General features: G+C 48.4%; 1 long non-coding RNA gene across 12 annotated transcripts in view; it reads left to right on the top strand.

Moving 5' to 3' along the window:
* LOC105726138 (uncharacterized) overlaps positions 1-14,534 on the top strand; it is a 31,057-nt gene extending 16,523 nt beyond the window's left edge. For 9 of the 12 annotated variants that reach the window (XR_002478538.2, XR_010339490.1, XR_010339489.1 and 6 more), the window contains 4 exons: positions 941-1,087; positions 2,651-2,746; positions 4,617-4,760; positions 12,661-14,534. This is a non-coding gene — a long non-coding RNA (uncharacterized LOC105726138). Of the gene's footprint in view, positions 1-940; positions 1,088-2,650; positions 2,747-4,616; positions 4,761-5,772; positions 5,993-8,245; positions 8,975-12,660 lie in introns of those variants that run through there. The other 3 variants (XR_002478541.2, XR_002478540.2, XR_002478542.2) reach the window with 3 other exon arrangements.
* The last annotated feature ends 5,896 nt before the right edge of the window (positions 14,535-20,430 follow it).

Consider the following 20,430-nt stretch of genomic DNA (forward strand, 5'->3'; position numbering starts at 1 on the left):
TCTATGGCCGGGCGCCATGGCTCACGCCTGTAATCCCAGCACTTTGGGAGGCTAAGGTGGGTGGATCATGAGGTCAAGAGTCCAAGACCATCCTGGCCAATATGGTGAAACCCCGTCTCTACAAAAAATACAAAAATTAGCTGGGCATGGTGGCAGGTATCTATAATCCCAGCTACTCGGGAGGCTGAGGCAGGAGAATCACCTGAACCTGGGAGGCAGAAGTTGCAGTGAGCTGAGACCATACCACTACACTCCAGCCTGGGTAACAGAGCGAGACTCCGTTTCACAAAAATAAGAAACAATTTTGATACAAGTAAGTTGTACAATTTAAGAGAAAGGTGAACATGAACATCAGATTAATTCTGGCAAACAAAAGTGAACAACTATGATCTAGTCAGCCATTATCTATTACAGAGAGATGACAGCTTTACAACAGGTATTGCTGACCTACTGAGAAATGATTTCCCTCTGCTTCTGTGCCTTCTACCACTGGTTTACCTTCTATATTAGCAACTGTGTCACTCTTGTTATGTCCATAAATATTTATTGAGCAACTACTATGTGCTCTGAGCCCTGGGATACAGCGGTGAACAATTAGAGGCTGTCCTCACCGAGTGGTTAGTGCAGAAAGCATTGGAGACAGAATTCACTCGAGTATATGAGTGTGGAGAGGGCCGGAGGCAGGCAGTTCTCTGTAGGAGAAGGCAGTGTGGGAGGGGACAGAGAGATGCAGGGCTGAGAGCCCTCCGGAGGGCTGAGATCTGCAGGATGTGAGGGGGTCATATGGGGAAGAGCATTCCAGGAGAGCACACCCCCAGTGCTGAGGCCTGGGAGGTCACTTTGGCAGCAGAGTGAGTGAGTGGGAGGGGAGGTTGGGGGAGTCACAGCTTTCTAGGATGGACTGGGAATTCCTTACTCTCTGCCTCTGCTATGATTGAAGGTACCCTAGCAAATCCAGGAAGCAGCTCTGCCCAGCAGCTGGCTCCAGGTGGGCCAAGTGAAATTCTGGAACTACTGCCCGTGCTGCCGAGAAGACCTGGATTTTGTTCCCAAGCACATCAGTGTCAACATCAATGGGGGATAAAAGGTGGGTACACATCACCCCCCCATTCCCAGTCAGGCACAGGGTGCCACCAGGTGGATGAACCTAGCCGCGGCATCCACCCTGTCACTTACAGCTCCACACCTCCACTTGAATGGCTGTTGCTGGGGGTGGGGGTGGAATGTGGCAGTAAAAGTTGTTAGAGCACATCCAACTTGTAGAAGTGAAAGCTTTAGGTGAACTGATAGCCCGAAGACTTAATGAGCCCCACAGATATGTTTTGGAAGAGTTTTTTTTTTTGAGACAGGGTCTCACTCTGTCTCCCAGGCTAGAGTGCAGTGGTGTGATGTCAGCCCACTGCAACCACAGCTTCCCAAGTCGGGGGACTACAAGTGGTTGGGACTTACAGGCATGTGCCACTATGCCTGGCTCATTTTTGTATTTTTTGTAGAGATAGGATCTCACTATGTTGCCCAGGCTGGTCTGGAACTCTTGAGTTAAGTGATCTGCCCGCCTCAGACTCCCAAAGTGCTGGGATTACAGGAGTCAGCCACCACACCTGGCCCCTGGAAGCAGCTTTTTTTTTGTTTTTTGTTTTTTGTTTTTTTTTGGAGTGGGGGGGTGGTTTTTGAAACAGAGTCTTATTCTGTTGCCCAGGCTGGAGTGCAGTGGCATGATCTCGGCTCACTGCAACCTCAATCCCCTAGGTTCAAGTGATTCTCCTGCCTCAGCCTCCTGAGTATCTGGGACTATACGTACATGCCACCACACCTGCCTAATTTTTGTATTTTTAGTAGAGACAGGGTTTCACCATGTTGGCCAGGCTGGTTTCGAACTCCTGACTCAGGGGATCCACCTGCCTCGGCCTCCTAAAATGCTGGGATTACAGGCATGAGCTACCACGCCTGGCCCTTCCTAAGTCTTTATGGATTATCTTGTGTCATGAGAATTTTTGCACACATGCTGCTCTGTGACACCCCTGTAGGAGGGTGGAGGAAGCTCATCTCTCAAGAGCCCAGGGAGAACTGGAGATGAGGAATGTCATTATTGGCTATTAGCTGGAGAACCTAGTTTCTTCAGGGAGCATGTATGGAGATCAGGTCATGGCAGAGGGCATGGAACATCTGCTTGAATCTTTCAGGTATTTCAACAGCTCATGATGGGAAACTCACCATCAGAGGTGTGAAAAACAGCGTGGAGAAATGAGGAAATATCTAATTATTAGTTAATAGTTATTGAGTTGAAACAAACAGAGCTTTGTTGGAAATTCCTTCTGCTGCTTGTGTATCTCTTTTGAGGTCTCTAGTAACCTATAAAAAGCTGAGGAATTCCTTTTGGGAGTCTGACAAAGGGAAGAGCATCCTTTTTGACCTTTGGCCAAAACACCTTTAAAGGAGTGTCTCTGGGCAGTGGGGTGAAGGAGGGGGTGTGGAGTTGGGTTGACCAGATGACTGATGCCTGAGGTAGGGCAGAGATAAGGGCACTGTGGGGCAGGGACAAGTCCAGATGCCAGCATTCCCACCACACCCAGTCCCTTCTGTCCTGTAGGTTGGCATTGTGTGGTGCACAGGAGCTGGGAAGTTGTCCCTGACCCTGGGCTTCTTTCAGATCGAGTCTGCCGAAGGAGTGATCATCATCGATGACATCAACATTGCCAAGATCGGCCTGCACAGCCTCTGCTTCAAGATCACCATCGTCCCCCAGGTGGGGTCTGGATGCCATGCCCTAACAGTGATGTATGTTTAGTTTTGGGACAAACACACATGTGGCCCTACTTCATTTTTTTTTTTTTCCTGAAACAGGGTCTTTTTTCTGAAATCTGTCTCCATGCAATCTTGGCTCACTACAACCTCTGCCTCCCAGGCTCAAGCGATTCTCCCACCCCAGCCTCCTGAGTAGCTGGGACTACAGGCACATACCACCACACCCAGTTAATTTTTTTTTTTTTTTAGTATTTTTTGTGGAGACGGGGTTTCACCATGTTGCCCAGGCTGCTCTAAAACTCCTGGGCTCAAATGATCCACCCACCTTGGCCTCCCATAGTGCTGGAATTACAGGCGTGAGCCACTGCACCTGGCCTTCATTGTTGTTATTGATTAGGCTATGCTGCTGCTTCCCTGAATTTCCTCTTAGCATATGATTAACAATGTAGAAAATCACTGAGTATCACTCCTGACTTCCTGTCCCTGCAAGTGGTAGTTTTCTGAGCATCTAGAAAAATCTAAAAAGACACTTCTCTCTCTGCTGTCAGAGTCAGACTGAGACTCTCTCTCTAACCCTTCTAAGAGCTAGACAAGAAATAAGAATGTTTTCTTTTTAATTTTAGATCACGGGGTGCATGTGTAGGCTTGTTACATGGGTATATTGTGTAATATTGACTCTTGGGCTTCTATAGATCTCATCACCCAAATATTGAACAGAGTACCCAAGAGATTACCCTCCTCCATCTCCTTACTTTTGGAGGCTCCAGTTCTGTCGTTCCCATCTGTACATCCATGAGTACCCAGAGTTCACTTCCCACTTAAAAGTGAGAACATGCAGTATTTGGTAAGAAAAAAGGATTTTTTTTTTTTAATTGAGACAAAGTCTTGCTCTGTCTCTCCCAGGATGGAGTGAAGAAGTGTTGCAATCTCTGCCTCCTGGGTTCAAGTGATTTTCCTGCCTCAGCCTCCCAAGTAGCTGGGATTACAGGTGTGTACCCCCATGCCTGGCTAGTTTTGTATTTGTAGTAGAGATGTGGTTTCACCATGTTACATAGGCTGATTCTCAAACTGCTGACCTGAAGTGGTCTGCCTGCCTCAGCCTCCCACAGTGCTGGGATTACAGGGGTGAGCCAGCATGCCTGGCCAAAATAAGGATTTTCTAGATCAATCCCTGCAGGTGGATTCCTTAATATGTTGCCTTCTAGTGTAATCTTCTCTAAAGTTTCTTAGAAGATTCTCTTTTGGAGTTGGAGGACAGAAATCCACAGGATTTTATCATTAGGATTTACCTCTCACTTCTGGAAGGTTCTCAACCTACATGCATATTGAAGGCTCTAGGAAGTTGTATGGAAAGGAAATCTTATTCTGCCACACTCGTATTTTCCAGACTGACTTTTCTTCCATTATTAAGGAATTTATTTTGCAGGGCGGGGGACAGTCTTGCTCTATCATCCAGACTGGAGTGCAGTGACCTGATCTGGGTTCACTGCAAACTCCACCTCCTGGGTTCAAGTGATTCTACTGCCTCAGCCTCCCGAGTAGCTGGGACTAGAGGTGTATGCCACCACGCCCAGCTAATTTTTTTATTTTTAGTAGAGACCGGGTTTCGCCATGTTGGCCAGGCTGGTCTCGAACTCCTGTCCTTAAGTGAAGTGCCCACCTCTGCCTCCCAAAGTGCTGGGATTACAGCCATGAGCCACAGTACCTGGCCTTTTACTCCATTATTAACATCACCAGAAATAGTGATTTCAAGGAGCTCTGAAACCCCACCTTCGACATTCCTGGCCAGAAGTCCTTATGTCCCACCTCTTCTCCGTCCGTGTCAGTGTGCCGTAGGCATCACATGCCGCCACTCTCTTCTCTCTGAGCAGGATCCTGTTTTATTTTCGGGTTCCTTCTGCATGAACCTGGACGTGTTCAGCCAGCACTCAGATGAAGTCTGGACATCCCTGGAGCTGGCTCAGCCCTTCCTGATAAGCTGGACCATGAGTGTGCAGAAGGTGGACAGAACCTAGGTAGGTGGGGGTAGACTGAGGAACACCAAATAAGGTCTCCTAGGCGCCACCTCGGTAGGGATGTTTGAAGATTCTGTCCACAGAGAGCCCCTGGAGGGAGGGGTGAGTGGAGGCAAGGCCAGGCAAAGCTCTCAGAAAACACGCCAATGGGCAGAGGGAACCTCCACGAAGACTCCATGGGTTCTCCCTCCATTCCTCTCACCGGGAGCTCCATCTCCCCAACAGGCCCCGGCTAGCCTGAGAACCCCATCTCCTACACAATCCCCAGTGAGTTAGCATTCATAATTTTTTTGCTTTTTCTTTTTTTGTATTTTGAGACTGAGTCTCCCTCTGTTACCCAGGGTGGACTGCAGTGGTGTGATCTCAACTCACTGCAACCTCCGCCCCCCAAGTGATTCTCCTGCCTCAGCCTCCCAAGTAACTGGGACTGCAGGCACGTGCGATTACACCTGGCTACTTTTTTTTTTTTTTAGTAGAAACAGGGTTTCACCATGTTAGCCAGGATGGTCTTGATCTCCTGACCACATGATCTGCCCCCATCAACCTCCCAAAGTGCTGGGATTACAGTCATGAGCCACCACGCCCAGCTTTAAAAGGGTCTTGCTTCATTGCCCATGTCACCCAGGCTGGAGTACACTGGCGCAATCATGGCTCACTGCAGGCTCGAATAATCTCCCCACCTCAGCCTCCCAAACAGCTAGGACTATGGGTTTTGTACCACCATGCCTTGTTAATTTTAGTATTTTTAAAGAGATGGAGTCTCGCTATGTTGCCCAGGCTGATCTCAAACTCCTGGCCTCAAGCAATCCTCCCTCCTTGGCCTCCCAAAGTGCTTGGATTACAGATGTGAGCCACCACACCCATCCAGAAAGGGTTTTCTTAAACACCCACCATGGGTCAGGTATGTGTCTATGCTCATGATAACCTCCATTTCACAGATAAGTGTCTATGCTCATGATAACCTCCATTTCACAGATAAGTGTCTATGCTCATGATAACCTCCATTTCACAGATAAGGAAACTGAGGCACAGAGAGGTTCAGCCACTGGTTTAGGGTCCTGCTCCTACAAATCTGAAGTTCCATGTACAGTTGCGGCCAGACTGGACTGTTGAAAACATCAGTCTAATCATGTCTTGTCACTCGCCTGTCCACGGCTATCGCTTGCTTTTAGAAGAAATTCCAGCCAGGCCAGTGATTCACACCTGTAATCCCAGTACTTTGGGAGGCCAAGGTGGGTGATCACCTAAGGTCAGGAGTTTGAGGCCACCCTGGACCAACATGGTGAAGCTCCATCTCTACTAAAAATACAAATTCAGCCAGACGTGGTGGTGGGTGTCTGTAATCCCAGCTACTTGGGAGGCTGAGGCAGGAGAATCGCTTGAACCTGGGAGACGGAGGTTGCAGTAAGCTGAGATTGTGCCATTGCACTCCACCCTGGGTGGCAAGAGTAAAACTCCATCTCAGAACAAAAAAACTGAAATTTCAAGATGCTTATCTTGCCCCCACTCACTGCCTGCCAGCCTCATGGGACCCCTTTCTCTGGCATCCTAAACCACTTACCACTTTGCAGCCATTGTGCCTGCTGCTTCCTCTGCCTGGAGTACTCTTTGTCTTGCTCTTCGTATGATTAGTTCCTTCACAGATTCTTGGGGAAGCTCACATGTCACTTCTCAGAGCATCCCATCCATACCAACTGTGACCCTCAGTTGGTCTGCATTTCATCATTCTTTCTTTAAGACGCAGGGTCTCACTCTGTCACCCAGGCTGGATTGTAGTGGCATGAGCATGGTTCACTGCACCCTTGAACTCCTGGCCTCAAGCAATCCTCCCACCTCAGCCTCCTAAAGTGTTGGGATTACAGGCGTGAGCCACTGCACCTGATCATTCTTCTTTTCTTATTTATTTATTTTTTGAGATGGAGTCTCTCACTATCATGCAGGCTGGAGTGCAATGGCACGATCTTGGCTCACTGCAACCTTCATCTTCTGGGTTCAAACGATTCTCCTACCTCAGCCTCTCCAGTAGCTAGGATTACAGGTGCCCACCAACATGCCCAGCAAATTTTTTTATGTATTTTTAATAGAGATGGGGTTTCACTGTGTTGGCCAGGCTGGTCTCAAAATGTTGACTTCATGATCCACCCGCCTTGGCCTCCCAAAGTGCTGGGATTATTCTTATTTATTTTCTTTATAGCACTTATTGTTATCATCAGATATAGCTTGCTTATTAGCCTAATTATTTTCTCTCTGTCTATCCTCAGTAGTATCCAGTCTCCACCAGACTTAGCCTGGCACATAGTGGGCATTGTGTATGTGTTTGCTGGATGAATGAGGGGGTGCGTGGGTGAATAAATGAGTGGATGGGTAGATAGGCAGGTATGTGGATGAATGAGTGAATGAATGGATGGAAAGATCAATGGATGAACAGCTAAACATGCATAGGTGAGGGAATGGTTGGTATGTATTGTTAGCTGGGTTAGATGAATGGGTTGAATAAAGGAGTAGGTGGGTGAATGGATGGGATAGATGGTGGGTGGGATGAACAGATGAGTGGGATGGATAAATGAGTGAGTGGGATGGATAGATGGTAGGTGGGTGAATGGATGGGAAGGATGGATAGATGAGTGGGTCAGATGGATAGATGAGTAGGTGGGTGAATGGATGGGATGGATGGATAAATAAGTGAGTGGGTGGGAAGGATGGATGGATGAGTAGGTGCGTGGGTGAGCATCTAGGTGGATGATGGGATGGATAAGTAGGTGGGTGGAGGTATGTAGCAGTATAGAAAAGGAAAAACAGTATAAGCTTCAAACTTAGACTGGCCTAAATTTGAGTCCCAGGCTAGCTATGAGGACATAGACAAGTCTTTTAACTTGGCTGCAAGTGAGCTGTGATTACATCACTGCAGTCCAGGCTGGGTGAGTAAGCCACTCTCAAAAATAAAATAAATTTTAAAAGACTTTTTATGTATGTCTAAAATAGAGCTATCATATCTAGTTTTTAGAGTGGTTGTGAAGATTAAGAAAATGAAGGTCTAGAATCCTGGCACATACTAGGTGCTCAAGAAAGCTGAGTATCACCACTGCCCCACTGCCAACTGCTACATCTGGTGGGAGGACTTAGGCCCCTGGGGTGGCAGCAGTGGGTGGGAAGGGTGGGCGAAGCTGGTGCTTACCCTGCCGTATTGCACGCTGTCCTTTCCTGTTGGCCATGTTGTCCTGTCAGGGTCATCTAGAGGAACACCCATCTGGGCTAATGAAGTGGTGTGGTCCTTCTCAAGGATTGACTTGATGGACCTGTTGTTTAGAGGAAATAAAGATGAAGTCAGTGTCTCTCCCAATAGTGGGGTGTATGTGCCCAACCCTCAGGCCTGATGATAGCCACTGAGCTCAGGGTATACTCTCCATTCATTCATTCATTCATTCACTCAACTAACAGAATACTGACCTGATATCATACTTCCTTTCTTCCTGTGTGGTACCCAGCTAAATGCCATCTATTATCCGAGAGTCAAGCACGCCCATTCTTCTGATGCCATTTCACAGGATGAACATAATTTGCCCACCACTGGAACTCTGTTCACAAAATTTTCTTATTTTTTTTTTTCCTTTTTTCACACCGGGTCCTGCTATGTTGCCCAGGTTGGTCTCAAACTCCTGAGCTCAAGCAGTCTGCCCACCTTAGCCTCCTGAAGTGCTGGGATTACAGGCATAAGCTGTTGCACCCATCCTGTTCTCAGAATTTTCATTTTGGCTTAAGCTTTGGTGCAATTGTTTTGCCCCTACTGTTTACCATCAGATTTGTCAGTCCAACTGACAGAATATAAATTATGCCCAATTCAGATGCTGAAGACTTTTTGAATGTCTTGTCTTTGGATGAGTGAGCTGACTAAACCTCTGTACCTCAGTTTCCTCAGCTGTAAAAATAAGGGTAATATTTATCCATCTGTCCATTTATCCATCCATCTACATATCTGTGTATCTGTATATACTTGTCTAACTACCTACTATTAAGTTTAGCCTAAAGCTGCCTCCTTACATATTTATTTCAAGTTTGGCCTAAAGGGTTTCCCGTACATAGTGAACTGTAAACTAACTGGACCTCTACACAAACAGACTGCGACCTACTCTTGTCAATTGCTGAATTTCAGCCAATCGAAGGCAGCCAACTGTTTAAACCATGTTCAAATAAAGCAAACGCTGAGCTGCAACCAATATGGCTGTTTCTGTAACTCACTTCTGTTTTCTGTCCATTCACCTTTGACCACGTGGCTATACCAGAGCCTCTCTGAACTTAACCTGGGTAAGCTGCACAATGTTTGGATCATTCTTTACTCAATTAACCTTTGTCAGCCAGCTGCTATGACTCATGCCTGTAACCCAGCCCTTTGGGAGACCGAGGCAGGCGGATCCCCTGAGGTCAGGACTTCGAGACCAGACTGGCCAACATGGCAAAACCCTGTCTCTACTAAAAAGACAAAAGTTAGCCGGACCTGCTTGCACACACCTGTATTCCCAGCTACTTGGAAGGCTGAGGCATGAAAATCTCTTGAACCTGGAAGGTGGAGGTTGCAGTGAGCTGATACCATGCGATTGCACTCCAGCCTAAGGGACAGAAAGATTCTGTCTCATTAACAAAACACGACGAAACAAAACTTTAGACACATTAAATTTGACAGTTTTTTTTTTTTTTTTTTTTTTTTGAGATGGAGTATTGCTCTGTTGCCCAGGCCAGAGTACAGTGGCATAGTCTCTGCTCACTGCAACCTGAGCCTCACAGGTTCAAGCAATTCTCCTGCCTCAGCCTCCCAAGTGGCCGGGACTACAGGCATGCACCACCAGGCCTGGACCATTTTTGTATTTTTAGTAGAGGCAGTCTTTGGCCAGGCTGATCTTGAACTCCTGACCTCAGGTGATCCACCTGCCTCGGCCTCCCACAGTGCTGGGATTACAGGCATGAGCCACCACACCCAGCCTTAATGTATCTAAAGGTTTTCTCTGAACATGACTACCCATCCATCTGATCTTACTTTGGGTTCTTGTGTGCTGTGAAGACTGTGGGATTGGTCAGTGTGTGACTGAGAAGTGTCCTCTAGGTGGCTAGCTGTGATGGGGATCAACTGCAGTGATCCCCAGGGACTGAGGCCCCTCAGGATCCTTGCCACCCCACACCCCTATATAGAAGGCACTTAAGCTCAAACCACCAGTGGCCTGTGGTTCTGCTTCCTAAGACCCCGCTCATTAAGAGGGGAGAGTAGCAGGTAGCAGGTCCCTCTGCTCCAGACAGTGAGCTCAGCTCTGTCCCGGCTAGAGGGAGCTGAGAGAATAGGGGATGGCAGGCCTCCTCCTGGCCTCTTGTCCATGTGTTCTGGCCAACAGTAAGTGATGCTGTGTGTACAGACCCACACCGTGTGCATAACCCACCTGTTAAAGTGTAAATGACCAGACCTGGCATGGTGGTTAACAACTATGGGGAGGATCTTCCTTTGGAACCAGCCTTACCCTACTGCAGCATTGAGACAACTCCAGCAAGCTGGCTCGGCCCCCGTTGAAGACATCCATCATGCTGGAAGGCATTTGCTCATCCCATGAACTGGCCCTGTGGGGACCTAATCATCTTGGCCAACTGGACCGATTTTGGTGAATTATCACTCAGCAGGGCACCATGGGGGGACTTTAGCAGGTGCTCCATCTGTAATTGTGTTGGTTGCCCCCTAACTGCCTGAGATGCAGCTGGTCCCTTCAGCTACATCAGCTTCAGCCTGTGCCCTTCTGAGCATGGCGCCATGGTGGGCTCACCTCTCAGGTCTAAGCTTGGGCCTCCTGCCTGTAGAAGAGTCTCTAGGGTCCTTGGTGCTGGTTCTAGGTTCTGTTTCTGCAAGGTCAAGAGAGTCCTATCACACAACATGTCCAGATGCTGACTTTGACACCCACTGACCATGTGGCCTTAACTGCTTTGACCATCCACATTCCCTGTTCTGGCTCCTGCCACCTGTCCAGCAACCTCAACACCTGACTCTGACTTCTCCCAGGAACATCATGCAGGCATTCACTCATTTTTTCAGTCAGTGAATATAATTTAGTACCTGCTGTGAACTTGAGGTTGGAGAAACAGCAGTGAACACTGTATAAAGTTATCTGTTTCTCCCGACAGCTTTGCTCAAGCAGTTCTTTATGTCTGTAATGCTCTTTTCTGGCTAACTCCCACCTACCCTCAGGTACCATCTCTCCCAGGAAGGACACCTCCCTACCACTATCCCCCAGATGTGGCCAGTAACTGAAGGCAGAGCTGTAGAAGTTTAACCACAGACCTCTAAGCAAGAAATAGCTGCTAGTGTAAGCTGCTGAGAGTTGGGGGACTATTTGTTACACAGTGTTACTGCAGCAGAAGCTGATCAATACAAACAGGCAAGTTCTAGCTTCAAGCTTCAGGACTGGGACTTTGTGAACCAACACCTAGGGTTTTTAGCCAGGGTGGGCCAATGCTAACCAGATGTTCTCAGAAGAGACAAAAGTCTAAGACTGAGGGAGACCTGAGTATGAGTCCTTGCTTTGTCATGCAGGGATAGTAAAAAACCTAGTGATTAAAAAACACATTCTCTGGAATCAAGTTGCTTGGGTGCAAATCCCAGTGCTGCCACTTACAAGCCATGTAACCAGGCACTAGTTCCTTAACTTTTGGGCCTCAGTTTCCTCAAAAGTGAAATAGAAATGATTCTAGTACTGGCCTCACAGGGGCATTATGTTGATTTAGTGAGCTAATATATGTGATGTGCTATGAGTTGCTACTTTTCAGTCATTGTGGGTGAGCTTGGCTTGGCAACTTCAGTTCCAGAATTTTGTATTCTTTGGATTAGTAGAAACTCTAGAAGGCATGTTGTAGCTTTCTAGGCACCAAAACCTTCTTGTGCTGTCTCCATAGCAACTGCAAGCATGGACTCTGGAGTTGAACACATTCAAGTTCTAACCTGGTGACCTTGGGCAAGTGATTTAACTCTCTTTGCTCATCTGTAAAATGACAACAGTAACTTCACGAGCCTCTGAGTGTGTGCTGGCTCACGTCTGTAATCCCAGCACTTTGGGAGGCCAAGGCAGGTGGATCACTTGAAGCCAGGAGTTCAAGGCTAGCCAGGTCCACATGACTAAGCCTTGTCTCTACTTAAAATACTAAAATGAGCTAGGTATGGTGGCACACACCTGTAGTCACAGCTACTTGGGAAACTGAGGCACGAGAATCACTTGAAACTGGGAGGTGGAGGTTGCAGTGAGCTGAAATTGCACCACTGTATTCCATCCTAGGTGAGCAAGCCTTCATCAAAAAGAAAGGAGGGAAGGGAGCGAAGGGAGGGAGGGAGGAGAGTGGGGAGAGAGAAAGAAGTGGGGAGAGGGAGGGAGGGCAGGGAAGGGAAAGAGGAAGGAAGGGAAGGGGAAAGAAAGTAAGAAAAAAGTTACACATGTGCTTGGCCAGCCTTCTGGAGCAGGGGGTTGGGGTGGGAGTATTGTCTGTGGACTCAGAGTGGGGAGAGCTCCCCTTCTTGTGCTCCTCCCATCTTTCTTGAAAATAGCATTTCCAAATAGAGAAACAGAGGGGACTCCTTCAGGCTGTCTCAAGAAGACAAGGAGTCCATCTGACCTGGGCTAATCATCCAAGGCAGAGCTGTAATAGTTAAACCACAGATGCATAAGCAAGAAACAGCTGCTGTTGTAAGCTGATGGAATCTGAGGGTTTGTTTGTTACACAGCACCATCACAGCAAAAGCTGACAAATACAAAGAGGAAAATTGGACTCAAGTGGAAGGGGGTGGTGAGAGAAACTTGGGTTAGGACTGGAAGCTAAGGGCATCCTCTGCCTTTGCCCTGTGCCCTCTGACACGTTCTCAACTTACTGTTCCCTGGAGTAGCCCAACAGGACTGATGACCTGGTTGAAGACGTGCTGGCCGATGTGGGCGTCCAGAGCCACCAGGGGGTCATCCAGCAGGTACAGAGCTGCCTTTCTGTACATAGTCTGGGCGAGGTTCAGCTGCTGCTTCTGGCCCCCGAGAGATTCATGCCCTGTGGCCACAAAAGGAAGTGTCCTGAGTCTGCATCTACAGGGTGAAACTGGAGCAGGTTGGGCACATCTCCCCATGCCTGTCTGCTGGGGACATGCTCAGCTTCAAAGGCACTCACTCCCAAGCCGGCATCCCCTCCATCTTTACCAACCTCACTTCTCGCCTTCCCAGCACACTTGCTGGAGGAGTTACCTGCACTTCCCAAGCAACTCTGTCTCCTACTTACTCTCTGTATCCATCAGTCCAACTTCTGTTCCCTTTCTCCACTGAGACCACCTTTAATGAGGACACCATTCATTTCCCTATTCTATGATTCGGTGGTAACTTTTCAGTCCTTTAATTTTAAATTTTAATTGACTTACCTTAGTTTTTATTGATATGTAATAGTTGCACCTATTTGAGGGGCACAGGTGATATTTTGAGACCTGTAGAGCAGTGGTCCCCAACCTTTTTGTCATCAGGGATCGGTTTTGTAGAAGACAACTTTTCCATGGGCCTTTGGGCAGGGGAGTGGTTTCAGGATGATTCAAGCATGTGACATTTATTGACCACACTACTTCTATTATTATTATTATTTATTGAGATGGAGTTTTGCTCTTGTCATCCAGGCTGGAGTGGAATGGCATGATCTTGGCTCACTGCAACCTCTGCCTGCTGGGTTCAAGCAATTCTCCTGCCTCAGCCTCCCAAGTAGCTGGGATTACAGGTGCCTGCCACCACACCTGCTTGATTTTTTGTATTTTGGGTAGAGATGGGGTTTCACCATGTTGGCCAGGCAGGTCTCGAACTCCTGACCTCAGGTTATCTGCCTGCCTCACCCTCCCAAAGTGCTGGGATGATAGGCATGAGCCATTGTGCCTGGCTGCTTCTGTTATTATTATATTGTAAAATGTAATGAAATACTTACACAACTCACCATAATGTAGAATCAGTGAGAGCCTGAGCTAGTTTTGCTGAAACTTGATGGTCCCTCTGGGGGCAATGGGAGACTGTGATGGATCATCAGGCATTAGATTTTCTTAAGAAGCATGCAGCTGCAGGGCGTGGTGGCTCATGCCTGTAATCCCAGCACTTTGGGAGGCTGAAGCAGGTGGATCACGAGGTCAGGAGTTTGAGACCAGCCTGGCCAACATGGCGAAACCACATCTCTACTAAAAAAAAAAATACAAAAATTAGCCGTGCATTGTGTTATGTGTCTGTAATCCCAGCTACTCAGGAGGCTGAGTCAGGAGAATCACATGAACCCAAAAAGTGGAGGTTGCAGTGAGCCAAAAATGGATGAATGTACTCCCGCCTGGCTACACAGTGAGACTGCATCTGAAAAAAAGAAAAGGAGCAGCAGCAGCATGCGGCCTAGATTTCTTGCATGTGCTGTTTACAGTAGGGTTTGCGCTCCTATGAGAATCTAACATTGCCACTGATCTAGAGGTGGAGCTTAAGTGGTGATGCGAACAATAAGGAGTGCCTGTAAACACAGAGGAAGCCTCACACGCCTGCCTGCTGCTCACCTGCTGTGCTGCCCGTCCAGTTCCTAACAAGCCTCAGACTGCTACTGATTCGTGGCCGGGGGTGTGGGGACCCCTGATGTAGACAGTATGTAATGATCAGATCGGGGTAACTGAGATAGTCATCACCTCAAATATTTATCTTTTGTATTGGGAACATGACAATCCTTCTCTTCTAGCTATCTTGAAATTTACAAATAAATTCTCATTCATTATGATTTCCCTTGTGTACTACTGATTACTACCACTTATTCCTTCTGTCTAGGCCTTCTTGTCTTCATGCATTCTTTTTTAAAGGTATTTTTGTTTCTGAGACAGAGTCTTGCTCGTTCATCCATGCTGGAGTGCAGTGGCACGATCTCGACTCACTCCAACCTTCACCTCCCGGGTTCAATCGATTCTCCTGCCTCAGCCTCCCGTGTAGCCGGGATTACAGGTGTGCCACCATGCTTGGTAAATTATTGTATTTTTAGTAGAGATGGAGTTTCACCATGTTGGCCAGGCTGGTCTCGAACTCCTGACTTCAAGCAATCCACCAACCTAGGCCTCCCAATGTGCTGGGTCTCCAGGCATGAGGTACCGTACCCAACCATTCATTCACTCTTACATCCATTTATTCCACTAATAACTACTGCCTGGTTATCATATCCCCACCAGGGTTCTAGGCTTTGGGGAAACAGCAATGAACAAAACAAAGTTTCTGCTCTCTGAATGGATCCATCGTTCTAATGAGGAGGAGAGAGACAGGTGAGCCATAAACAAACCAGTAACACAGAGAGCACATCAGGTGGAAAGTGCTATGAAGAATAAATACTAAAGCAGGTACAGCCAGGTGCGGTGTCTCACGCCTGTAATCTCAGCAGTTTGGGAGGCCGAGGTGAGTGGATCACTTGAGGTTAGGAGTTTGAGATCAGCCTGGCCAACATGATGAAACCCCATTTTTACTAAAAGTACAAAAAAAAATGAGCCAGGTGTGGTGGCACCTGCCTGTAATTCTAGCTACTCAGGAGGCTGAGTTGAGAGGATTGCTTGAACTTGGGAGGTCGAGGTTGCAGTGAGCCAAGATTGTGCAACTACACTCCAGCCTGGGGAACACATCAAGATTCTGTCTTAAGAAAAAAAAGGAAAGGAGAAAGGAAAGAAAATGAAAGGAAAAGCAGGTGTCGGTGTAAGGCGCACTAGCATGAGCAGGGTTGTGGTGGTGGTGGTGGATAAGGTAATCGGGGAAGGCTTCTCTGTGAATGTGATAGAAGTGAGGGATGAGGCCTGGGAACTCCTGGGGAGAGATTTCCATCAGTGGGAACAGCAGGTGCAAAGGCCCCGGGGCCAGAGTGTGCTGCCGGGGATCAGGGAACATCACAGAGACTCAGGAGGTTGGAGTGAAGCCAGGAGAAAACGATGAGAGATGGGGAGGATGGATACCAGAGCAAGGTGACAGGGACCTTGCTAGGGATCGTCACGACTTGGGGTTTGACTCTGAGGAAAATGGGGAGACTACCTGAGGTCAGGTGTTCGAGACCAGCCTGGCCAACATGATGAAACACTGTCCCTACTAAAAATACAAAAATTAACCATGTGTGGTGGCATGAGCCTATAATCCCAGCTACTCAGGAGGCTGAGATAGGAGAATTTCTTGAGTGTTGGAGGGGGAGGTTGCAGTGAGCCAAGATTGAACCACTCCAGCCTGTGCAACAGAGTGAGACTCCGTTTCAAAACACACACAAACACACAGAAGTGGAAGGCTGAATTTGGCCTGGGGGGTCACAGTTTGCCAGCTTCTGCCCAATCCATAGCTCCAGATGCATATATCCTGTGTGTTGGACATCTCTGTCCAGACCCTTTGGTGAGGCCCAGAGGGGGAAGCAATTAGATCAATGTCACCTAGTAAGGCAGGGCAGAGGAAGACGGGAGTCTAGTCTTCTCGCTCTCAGTTGTCTGAGAGCCTCTCATCGCCAATCCCTAGCACAACTCCTTACCTCTCTCTGTGTGTCCATTTCTATTTAGTGATTAATGATTATTTGTTGAACACCTAGCATGTGCTTGACCCTGAGCTGAGCCCTTCTCCTCTACTTCCCTGACCGCTGCCTGCATTTCTCCATCATGCTGCTCATCATGAGTCAGGGACCAAAATGACCTCCAACTGCAGTGCCTCCCTGACCCAAAAGACCCCGAGACTCTCACCTGCTCCCCAATTGAAGTGTGGACTCCTGCAGGGGAGCTGTCCACATCTGGCCATAGGGCACAGGCCTCTAGGACTCTCTCCAGCCTGACTGGGTCTGGCTCCTGCCCGAGGCACACGTTCTCCACCACAGAGGTGTTCTGCATCGAGGCCTCCTGGAGCTTGTAGGCCACCGAACACTAAAACACAACTTACTTTGGTCAGAGAAGGATGATGGGGACAGAGGTATGACAGGTTTTGAGGAGCAGTGGGAGCTGGGCTCAGTGGTGGGTGGAGAGAATGAATGAAAGTGAGCTTGGCTGGGATGGGGAGGGGTGGAAAGACAGTGAGGAAGGGGGACCTTCAGGATGATGGGGACATCCTAGCAGACAGGCGGGGAGTGGCCTCGCCTTGATGCTCACAAACCCCTCCACCTTTGACAGCTCCCCAAAGAGGACAGACAGCAGGGAGGACTTCCCTGTCCCCGCTGGACCGACTACAGCTAGGAAACAGCCCTGGGGCATGGTGAGGTTTATTCTTTCAATGCAAGAAAGGAGACATGACATTGGTTAGGGCCTAGTCCCCATCTTTGAGGAAGATGGGGTGAGCCCCAGAAGGAGCCCGGCTTTCCTGTCTGGGAGTTTAAGAGCACCTGTGGGGCTGTTCTTTTCCCAGTCCTTGTCTGGCTATTTTAGCAACCATCCTGTGCACATCCGTGAATGTGCACACGCATACACACAAATCATGCACACATGCATGTACATTTGCACACATACAAGCATGCTAGCGTACACAGCAACACACAATGTGGGCACACATCCACACACAAGTGCATGCACATACCCAAGCAATCCATGCTCACATGCATACGTGTGTGCACACACGCACACCATGCACACACATGCATGCACGTCCACCCACGTGCACACAGAGTCAGCAGTAGCCTGATGGTTTCACCAGCCTGGCCTCCTGTCTTGGCTCTTGCAATAACTAGGCTCTTTCCTCCCCTCCCTGCCCCTGCTCTTGGTCCCGCCCCACTCCTGTCCATGTCCCACAGCCCATCCTCCACCCCGTGACCAGAGGGATTTGTTAAAACCAAGTCAGCAGTGGCTCATGCCTATAATTCCAGTACTTTGGGAGGCTGTGGTGGGCGGATCACCTGCGGTTGGGAGTCTGAGACCAGCCTGACCAGTATGGAGCAACTTTGTCTCTACTAAAAACACAAAAATTAGCTGAGTGTGGTGATGCATGCCTGTAGTCCCAGCTATTTGGGAAGCTGAGGCAGGAGAAATGCTTAAACCGGGAGGTAGAGGTTGCAGTGAGCTGAGATTGTATCACTTCACCCTAGCCTGGCAACAGAGTGAGACTCCATCTCAAAAAACAAACAAAAAACCCAAGTCCGCTCTTAACACTTCCCAGCTAAACCTGTCAGCACTCCCATTTCACTCAGGGTCAAAGCTGAAGTCCTGATGATCATGAACCATGCCCTGGCTCCTTCCACTCTGCACCTCAGCTGCTCTTTCTTGGCCACGCTGACCTCCTTGCTGTTTCTTGAACACAATAGGCCAGTGGTTCTCAACTGGGGATGACTGCATCCCCCAAGAGTCATTTGGCAAGATCTAGAGATATTTTTGGATGTCACAACTGGTAGGGGGTGCTGCTGGTATCTAGTGCGTAGAGACTGGGGGTCCGCTAAACATCCCACAGTACACAGGACAGAACCCAGCAGTGAAGTTTCAGCCCAAAATATCAACCATGCTGAGGTTGGAAAACCCATGTCCAGGCATACTCCTGACCCAGAACCTTTGCATATGCCACTCCCACTGCCTAGAAGTCTCTTCTCCCAGGCCTGCATGGTGGCTTATGCCTGTAATCCCAGTCCTTTGGGAACTGAGGCAGATGGATCACTTGAGGTCGGGAGGTGGAGACCAGCATGGCCAACATAGTGAAACCCTGTCTCTACTAAAAATATAAAAATTAGCTGGGTGTGGTGGCACGTGCCTGTAATCCCAGCTACTCAGGAGGCTGAGGCAGGAGAACTGCTTGAACTCAGGAGGTGGAAGTTGCAGTGAGCTGAGATCGTGCCATTGTATCCCAGCCTGGGCGACAGAGCAAGACTCTGTTAACAAAAACAAAAACAAACAAACAAGAAACCACCGCTCTTCTCCCAGACACCTGCATGGCTCACTCTCTTCCCTTATGATCTCGGCTTCTATGCCAAGCCTTCCCTCACTAGGCATGCCATCGTGCTCTGTCTCCCTGCCCTGGCTTCCTGTTTCAGCCTCACCTCTATCAGCACATCACCCCAAGAGAGCAGGGCTCTTGTTTGTTTCTTTCACCCAGTCCCCAGTACCTAGAACAGAGCACGGCCCATAGCAAGTGCTCCATCAATGACGTGAGTGAATGACAACCAATACAAATACTGCCCAGGACACACTGTCTCCCTTCTTATGGAGTTTCAGGACTGGCTGGGATTTTTGGCCACAAAGACCAAGCCATAGCATTGGGGGCTGTAGGTGATAGTGATGTGGGACTGACGTAGGTGGCACAGAAGGGAGCAAAGCTGATGAGGCTGAACCGTGGGGCTCCTCAGCCAGCCCCACCTTGGCAATGTCTTGTCCAGCCTGGGAGCAGAGGGGTGTCTCCCCGTGATGGGGGAGACTCAGATGCCCTGGTCCCCATCTGCAGGAGGTACAGGAGCATCCCGGGAACCTTCCTGGCAAAGCCCCGGCCAAACCTAACACACCCTCCTGTCCCAGGCTGGAAACCTGCACCGTCTCTCAGGTGGAAGGTGGCAGGAACCCCAGGCAGCTTCTCCCTCAAAACATGAGACTGGTTTCTACAGGTGTCATTCTGTACCTGTGGAGTCAGGGAGGGCTTTACTGGAACCAGGTGAAGGTGGCATTATGTATCATGATGCAGTCCTTCCTGGCAGCTGCGAGGCACAAAAGGCCAGTTACAGGAGCCCCCTGACCTGGCCAGCCTCTGCATCGGAGAGGCCAGGGCAGATACTGATGCAGGAAATTTCTCCCACTCAGCAAACCATCTGCTACTCGCTGGCTTGTGTGTGACCCTGCAGGGGTCTTGTTCTTTCTATGTCCCCAGCTAATAATCCAGGGGAAGGCAAACCACGGCCCAGAGACCAAATCCTGACTACTGCCTACTCTTATCAATGAAGTTTTTATTAGAACACAGCCAAATACATTCATTTCTATATTTCGTGTTTTGAGCAGTTGTGACAAACTGGCCCACTAGCCTAAAATATGCATAATCTGTCGCTTAATGAAAAAGCTAATGAACTTCTGATATAAATTACATTCTAATCCCAGTTTTCCCAGAGAGTCAAGGGTGTGTTATTAATTTCACTGTGGCTGGGCGTGGTGTCTCACGCCTGTAATCCCAGCACCTTGGGAAGCCAAAGTGGGTGGATCACTTGAGGTCAGAAGTTTCAGACCAGCCTGGCCAACATGGCAAAACTCCACCTCTACTAAAAAGTATGAAAATTAGCCAGGTGTGGTGGCGGGCACCTGTAATCACAGCTACTCGAGAGGCTAAGGCAGAAGAATTTCTTGAGTCTGGGAGGTTGCAGTGAGCCGAGATTGCACCGCTCACTGCACTCCAGCCTGGACGACAGAGTGAGACTCCATCTCAAATAATAGTAAATACTTATTAGAATATATATTATGTATTTACTTTTAATTATATAACTATAATAAGTATAACCATTATAATCAATAATAAATATTTCACTGTGACAAGTGTGATTAGATTAGTGGTTCTTGATCCTTAACACAGAATCCCCTGAAAGATTTTCTAAAAATCACAGCTCTTAACCCAGATCAATTAAATCCATTCTCACAATCAGCTGCTGTGATGACTGATATGTCCATTTTGCAGATGGAAACACGGAGGCTGAAAGAGATGATCTACTTGTCAGGATCAACCAGCTAGTCAGT

The sequence above is a fragment of the Aotus nancymaae genome, unplaced genomic scaffold (genome assembly GCF_030222135.1).
Source record: "Aotus nancymaae isolate 86718 unplaced genomic scaffold, 86718_ANA_hifiasm-v0.15.2.pri h1tg000077l, whole genome shotgun sequence".
Classification (NCBI taxonomy): domain Eukaryota; kingdom Metazoa; phylum Chordata; class Mammalia; order Primates; family Aotidae; genus Aotus; species Aotus nancymaae.